We start from the raw sequence: 9,046 nt of genomic DNA, 5'->3' as shown, positions 1-9,046 counted from the left end.
ATGATATAGTTCCCTTTCCTTTGATCATACATGCTTTATCATCTACAAATCTAACTAGACCGCCATCAAATTCTTGCAAAGATATAAATTTATTTTTATCTCAATTCATATGATCTGAACATCCACTGTCAATTACCCATTCATCCTTATCTTCAATTTTAGCAGTAAGTGCCTTCTCTTCAGGTACATTATCTTCAAGTGCTGGAACATATTCCTTGTTAGCCAGGAACACCCATTCCTTCCCATTGTCAGAACCACTAGCAGAGTCTTGTGTTAGTTCATCATCAAAATTAGTCCCACCTTCCTCATCCGCTATGTAGCATGATTTATCTTTGTTTTTCATGTATGTATACTTGTTTTGATATCTAGGGTTAGGCTTAAAAGATCTTCTCTCTTTCTTCCAATCTTGAATTCCTTTCATGACATCTAGATACAAAATGACCTATCTTATTACATGCAAAACATTTAAAAGGTTCTTTTCCTTCATACTTGTACTTCCTACCGGTCTGTTAGGTACTCTTCTAGAAAATAGGGTTTCAAGTTTCTCAAACTTATAATATTCTCTCTTCATATCATCCAATTCCTTTGCATATAAAGCTTTCTAATCTTTCTTATCGGTTGATGATGTAGATTTATGAAAAGCAGGTTTAGAATTCATAGCACTAGAAGGTCCAAATTCTTCAAGCTCAAAAGAAGATAATTCCCAACCAATATATCTCTATTGATAGAAGTATTAGCCATTTTTCTCAATTCATTAATTGTAGTAGCCTTTATCTTTTAAGGTGGTGGTAAATCTCTTAGAACTTTAGAAACTATTTCATCTTCAGTTAGAGTTCCACCACAACATTGAATTCCCATAACAATCTCATTTACCCTTTCCATGAATGCAGTAATCCTTTCATATTCTTCCATCTTCAAGTTTTCATATCTCACTTGGTAACCATCAAGTTTAGGAATCTTCACAGTAGGGTAACCTTCATTAAGAGTCTCCAACTTGTCCCATATAGCCTTTGTAGATGATTTGTCTGTTAATCCAATTATTTATTGATCAGAAAGTGCATAGAAGAGGACTTGTTTTTCTCTACAATCATTATCAAGCTCCTTATCCAAGTATTTTAGAGGTGGATTTCCATATGCTAGATTAAAAGGAGTTACATTAATCTTTGTGATTTCCCAAATTTCCTTGCCAAGACATCTCAGATGAGTCTCCATGCAAATCTTCCATACTCTATAATTTGTTCCATCAAGCCTAGGAATATTGAGCTCTGAAAGATAGCAGTAGATGAACTTGAACCATTAGTCACCTTAGGATCTTCCTCAAGCAGTTAAGCTTCTACAGAGAGGACTAGATATCTAATACCAATTGTTAGATAGTTCAAATAACAAGAAGACAACTGAGAGGGGGGGAGGGTGAATCTATTGTGACCAGATTACGAGAACCTTAAAAAATTAAAACTTTAATACCAAAACCTAAAACATTAATACGTGAACCCAAAATATTAATACTAGAATGCATAAACTAATTACCAAAATAGCAGATAAACCAATTAAGCATAAGAAACAATCAAAGAATAAAAAATATCCACATGATACCAAGATTTGTATGTGGAAAACCTGGTAAAGGGAAAAACCACAAGGGAAGCCTACCCACAGTTAAATAATACTTCTATAGTAAGTATGTGATTACAATTGAGGGGCATGCACTTGCAGGAAGGCCAAAAGCCTAGAGCACACTGCTCATCACAAAAGGAGTCTCACTAACTACATAGAGATCTAGACTATAATCCGAAAGAAAGAATGAACTGCAAAGATAACATCTCCTATGCCTGAGTATAGTTCTAGTAAAGCTCAATACTGGAGGACTAAATCCTCTTACATAAACCCATCTTGATCACCAATGATCGACCAAATCATATGCCTAAATAATTATTACATTATTTTCTCCTTGCATATTCATATCCCATTCCCATATCCATATGATCTACAATGAGATCATATATAATATATACAAATCCTTGACCATAAACAATTAGGTCGGCCACCAGACAATAAAACAACTATATAATTACAAAACATCTTGGCCTGAGACCAAACAAAATAGTATCCAACCCACAAGATATCTTAGAAACACATCGAGAGGTCCAATACACACGTTACATTGAGTCGGTCCATAACCTAGATAAACCAAGACCCAATATAGGTCCACACATGCGAAAGAAATGATCCCAATCAACCAAGTCTCAAACATGATCACCATCAGCATCCTAAATTTTTACTAGAATCCATACGAACATTACTTATGAATATCATCAAATATCTTCAACAAAGCTCTGCCAGTAAAACCCTGGGTGGAGCTATAAACCAAGCTTGCCAGCGTACATGATAGCATCCAATCACTAGATCAAAACCAATTGACTCAACATGAATTTGAGTAGAATGAATAAGCCAATTCCATTACCAAACCATACCAGAGCATACTGGATCATCATGATTTAATTGATCTAAAAATCAAACATCCTACCAAGACCACAAGGATACCAGTAAAGCTTCCAAACTAGCTACTGTTGACATCAATGACAAAACATCAATGCAACACATAATCAATTCTTCCAAATGGCCAACATGGTTAAGCTCAATACTAGAGGCCTTAAACCTCTCTTACAAACCCAATTAGATCACCTATGATCGACCAAACCTTTTTCATATGATTACAACATTATTCACACACAAATCATCTTATAACCTTTTCCTATCAACCCATGATCTACAAAAAGATATTACATCATATTTATACCAACTAGAGACCTAAACAATTAGGTCAGCTACCTAAAAGATAATACAATAAATTTATAACATAAGCCCATAATCCAATGATCAACCAAGTTATCTTAGGCCAACAAAAATGTAAACCAATCATTAAATCTTGTTGATAATGCATTAAGAACATCCTCCAACACGTTATAGAAACAAGTCCATAACCTAGATAACACTAGACCCAAAATCGGTCACCATAAACCAAATCCAACACCACCAATGAACTATAACATGAACAAGATAACCAACAACATCCTGAAATTCATCTAGAAGCGGCACCAAGACCACTTATCACATGCATCAAAAGATCTTCAACAAATCTTTGTCGGTAAAACCCTTATCGGTGACCAAAAGGATTACTAGAACAAATGATAGCTCCTGAGTGATCAAATCCCAAACCAACTGATCGTGATACACATCTGAATAACATGAATGACAAATCCAAACCAATTCCATAAAACAAAGCATACCGGATCCTACCAGATCAATATCATAATCAACCACTCTACCGGAACCAATTGGAAACTGGTAAACAACCAAAACAACCGGTTTTGCCATCAATGACAAAACATCAATGCAACTCATAGTCAATTCCTCCAAATTGCTAACAAAAGGACTACAACTCCCTTTGTATTACATTTTCCTTGTTGTGTATATAATGTCTGGCCTTTAAATTTATATATGTCTATTTGTAGTTATGATTTGTGCAAATCTCTACAATTTGTAAGCGTTTAAGTCCCTTCCACTAATTAATCAATGAATAAATTTGATGTCTCTTGGTTATATATATATGGATGGTTTCTACAATTCAAGATTCAAGGTAATATTTAAAAAATATCAGATATAAATTCATTATATAACATGTAGAAAATAATTTAAAATATCAATCAACTCCTATCTTTAGCCATTAATTTTTTATAAAAAATAATTTTCCTCCACTAATTTTTTTAATAAAAGTGGGAATTGATAAATGAAAATTTAATTCAAGATATATTGAGGTAATTTTCATCAATATGTAAATATTCTAAAATAGTCCATGATGGATTAAAAAGAAGGCTTGTTACCTCCCTGACTAGTCTCAATAATAATAGTATCTATAATACTAACAAATAATTTAAGTGATTTAGCTTTATGCTAGCTTGGCTAATGTTCATAAGGTTTGAGAGAAATTATCTTTTTCTCTTTTAGGTAGTATTGGGAAGGGCTGCTATTTTTGTCCTTGGTTTTTATGATATGGGTATGTTTACCTCTTTTTGGGGTGCGTTGGGCTTCCTAAAGTCTATGGAAGAAAAAATAGAATACCTTCTTCAGAAGCATATTCTCAAATCTTGTTTATTTATGATTTATATCAAAGACTTTGTTTTAGGGATTCATTGCAATAAATTTTATTTGTATGAAGGTTATGTGACCCTTTCAAAACCCATTTCTCTAGCAATTATTATGTTGAATTTCATTTAGCTACTAGTTGTTTGACCTCTATATTGGGGGTGGGCTTGTTTGCCCCTGACTATTAGTAAGTTTTTTCTTTATTAGCTAGATACTATTTATTCATGTTTTAGTCGCTTTGGAAACTACCTTTCTAAAATCTAGAGATATTGTGGTCTTCTATAAAGGGATTCGGGGTCCCTTCAAAACTATTTTACCCATTATAAAAATAATAATTTAAATGTTAAAAAGAAAAAAAATTGAATCTCATGCATGGTATGTTTATTATCTTCTATTTCATATAAAAGTAAACAAAATAAAATAGGAAGAGCCTTTGTCTACATTCCAATACAAGTAAAATTTTATAACCTAAACACCATTTTTACAGAAAAAATAATATAAAAGCTTAAACACTTAAAAAATATTTAAGATTAAAAAAAACCAAACAATTAAAATTATAATCAACATTGCAATATTAATTTTTCTATTTATTTTATGTAGTTTAGATGTATAAGAAAGTCATTTCCTCACAGAAGAAAAATTTATGCTAAAATATATATGAATATATGATATACTCAATTCAACACGATAATTGAAAAAAAAAATCTATAACCAAAGGCATTATGAAAGGTTTGTTTCTCAAAATTTCCCTCTATACAATAGAACATCTTACACAATGTCATTAGATTGTGAGAATTAATGTACATTAAGATTTCATAAAAGGAGAAAGAAGGAAAAATTATGCAGCCAAATAAAATTTTAAAATAATTTATTTTCAAAAATTAATATTAACAATTTTTAAAGTAAATAGAAAATATTTGACATAATAATATTTAAAAGAAATTTGCATACAGTTTGAAAAAAAGAAATTATTGATAATTTAGGGACAAATAACTTAGAATACATCATCTATAAATCATATGTGAAGTGCTTACTACTTGTACTCAATATATTATACATCTTGTCTCTTCTCTAAGTAATGCAATATTTTGCAACCATTTTACATTTTTAAGGCCCACAATGTGAAATGTGTTGCATGATGATGATATGATGAATCAATAAGGATCTAGTCAACTACTGAGAGGGGGGGGTGAATCAGTAGATAGAAAAAAAAAAAACTTTCACCAAATGTAATCCCAACTCATAAACAACTCTCAAAACTTACTAGTTTAGAATCTATAACAAAAAATGTTATTTCACTGTCAAGCTTACTAGTTGACCAAAATATCAATATAATAGTGTAATAGATTTGAAATTCACATACCATTTAACCAAAACATTAAACCACTTTAATAACATTAGTAATAACTCATTTCAAATCACTTCCGGTCATCTAATCATATCTAAGTGGATTTACCAGTTAAATGTATCAACCATATCAAAACATAACCACAAAATCATTCACCGCTTGACACAATGATTTTTGATGTGGAAACATAAATTGGAAGAACCATGGTGGGGATGAATACCCACAAGTATTCTAAACTCTTTTGAATTTTTCCTTGTTAGAAGCTTTACAAAAATGTCCTATTAGGAACAAATCTAGTTAAGAACCATCCAGTTAAGGGATTGACAACATGCCCTGTTAAAGGCAATATCCTATTAGTAGTAACCTTGATAGATGATTTCAAATCCAATCTGATGGATCACTTGGTTAGAGGATTTACAAAGCACCAAGCATGTTTAAGCTTACCCAGTTAATGGATTTAACTATTGTAATTTTTAGAGAACAACAAGGTCTTTGTTGATATGGTAATAGTACTACCCTGCTTAATTAGATCGATTTATGCTCCTATCTCCCTTGACACATTCTGTAGATACTCCTTCTAGTTCGGCAATCAATCACACTACCACACTTAACCAAATTGCCAATAACATTACAAAATAATTCATGGACCTTATAAGAAATATAATAGGCCAGTAACACATCGCAAAACTAAGATCTCGTAGAGATTACAAACATATTAGTTCAAACATGACCATTAAATTATATAGTAATCAACAACACATTATACAAGACAACTTCGATTGCTCCTAGATCAGTTCACATTGGATCCTGTAATTCATCACGCGTTATTCACTTCATGCTATGAATTTGTTTATTTCCAAGATAAAACTATTATCTCTACATGCTAAAACCACTTTGAAACTCATCATGTGCATCATTCATATGTGGCATAATCATCTCTGATCACCATTCAATCATATATCAACATAACCAATTCACCAAGCTCCATCAGTTAGGGTTTTACATATCAACAGGGTAGGGTTACCGGTTGATCACTCTACTTCATATACCAATATTGGTTTCTATCACTACTCAACTACTGGTTGCATTACTGCATCACTACTGGTTGCAATACAACTCTATTATCGGTTACTATTAACATCAATGACAACACTATACTTCATTAATACAATCCTCATGCAATGCCAACAAACTCCCCTTTTGGCATTGATGGCAATACAAATATCAATACCCTTTTGACTATGATGATTGAGAGTAATGCACATACACAAGTATAGGAATCTTGGTTTAAATTTTCCATGTACTCTCTTTCAATTGTGTTTTTGTGTCTTCAGCTGGTAATTGGCTATCAATCATATACAATTCTTCTCCCCCTTTGATAACAATGCCAAAGTGAATATTAATATCAGCTAGCTAACCATTCCATGCTTCATCGATCTGCAACAATGATCTGCAACTTGTTGCTCCCCCTATGGAATAGCTGCACTCTACACTCCTACTTCAAGATTTTCAATAAGCTCTAGGACTGTTGTCTTCCATCTCTTTAATTTACCTCATGTAGGGGTACAACTCCTAACTAACCTCTAAGATACTTAAAATTAGTCTTAGGTAGAGGTTTAGTCAAGATGATAGCTAGTTGTTCCTTAATAGATACATTCTCTAGTGACACATCTTTACTCTACACTTTCTCTCTTAGAAAATGATACTTTAGCTCAATCTACTTGGTTCTTGCATGCAACACTTGGTTCTTTGAAATGTTTATTGCACTGGTGTTATCACAAAAAATACTAACTGGTTCTGAAATCTTCAAATTGAAACCTTCTAGAATGTGTTTCATCCAGATTGTGTAGGTACAATTCATATATGTTGTAACATATTTAGCTTCAGCAGTTGACTATGATATGCAACTTTGCTTCTTGCTATTGGAAATATGGAGGAATTGATTATGTGGTGTATTGATGTTTTGTCATTGATGTCAACACTAGCTATTATGATTGGTTACTGACAGACAATTTTTGGTTACCGGTAGAAGATCTTGTGTTACCGGTAAGGGTTTAAGGTTTAAACTGACAAAGCTTTCATTGAGAATCTTTGACAAAATGCATAAGTGGTGTTGGTGTGGCTTCTAAATGGAATTCAGGATGCAGAGGTGATCCTTGATTGTGCCTTGACTGATTGGAGACATCGCTTTGGCATGGTGGACCTAGATTAGGTCTGGTACCTATCTAGGTTATGGACTGGTATAATGTTAACGTGTTCCCTACATGTTACCAAGATGATTTATGGATTGCTTATTGCTTTTTTGGTCTTAAGCTGACATGGCATATCATTGTAATATGGATGTATGTGATAATCTTATTGTAATATCTTTTAGGTGGCTGACCTAATTGGTTTAGGCCTTAGGGGCTGAATAAATTTATGTAAGATCTCATGTACATTAGGGTATGGGAATGGAATATGTTCATGATCATGAAAGGAAATATCATATGTGAAGGAGATTTGGTCGATCATAGGTGATCGAATTAGGTTTACATAGAGGTCAAAGGCCTTTGGTATTGAGCTTAACCAGAACTGTAATCAGGCATGGTAGATGCTATCTTTGGTAGTTCATTCTTCTAGACTGTTGTCCAATTATCTTGAATTGGTTATAACCTCTTTGTAGTCAATGAGACTCCTTTGTAATGAGCATTACACTCTAGGTAGTGTGCCTTCCTGCATGTACAGGCCCCTTATTGTATCACATACTTTCTACAGAAGTATCTTCTAACTATGGGTGGGCTTCCCACCGTGGTTTTTCCCTTTGTTGGGTTTTCCACTTACAAATCATGGTGTTATATGGTATGGTTGCATTGTGTTAATTCTTTATTTCATTCTTATGTTTTATTGCTTACCAATATCTATTTCTTCTATTCCGGTATTCAATGTTTATGTGCTCTAGTTAAAGGTTATAAAGTGGTTTGATTAATATAATTTGTTGACAACTAATTCACCCCCACTCTCATTTGTCAATTGATTATCCTAACAATTGGTATTAGAGCTTTGTTCATCTTTTGCAAAAGCTTAGCTACTTGAGGTAGATTCTATGGTAGTTAATACTTCAAATCCACCGGCAACTATTTTCAAAAGAGAAATCCCTAAGCTTGATGGAACAAATTATGAAATATGAAAATCAGAATGGAGACTTGGTTTAGATGTCTTTGCAAGGATATTTGGGAGATCAATGAGAAAGGATATACAGCTTATGATTTGACATCTGGAAATCCTGCTCCTTTAGACATGGACAAGAATACTAAAAATGATTGCAAAGCTAGAGAAGCCCTATTGTGTGCACTTACTGATCACCAAATCATGGGATTGACTTATAAATCATCTGCAAAGGTTATGTGGAATAAATTGAAAACTCTGAATGAAGGTGATCTTACTATAAAAATTGCTAAACTTGATGGTTACCGGGTAAGGTATGAGAATTTGAAGATGAAAGATAATGAAAGAATTGCTACATTTATGGAAAGAGTAAATGAGATTGTCATGGGAACTCAATTTTGTGGAGGATCACTG

This window comes from Cryptomeria japonica, chromosome 7, assembly GCF_030272615.1.
Source record: "Cryptomeria japonica chromosome 7, Sugi_1.0, whole genome shotgun sequence".
Lineage (NCBI taxonomy): Eukaryota > Viridiplantae > Streptophyta > Pinopsida > Cupressales > Cupressaceae > Cryptomeria > Cryptomeria japonica.
The sequence above is the reverse complement of the archived record's forward strand: the minus strand, read 5'-3'. Positions refer to the sequence as shown.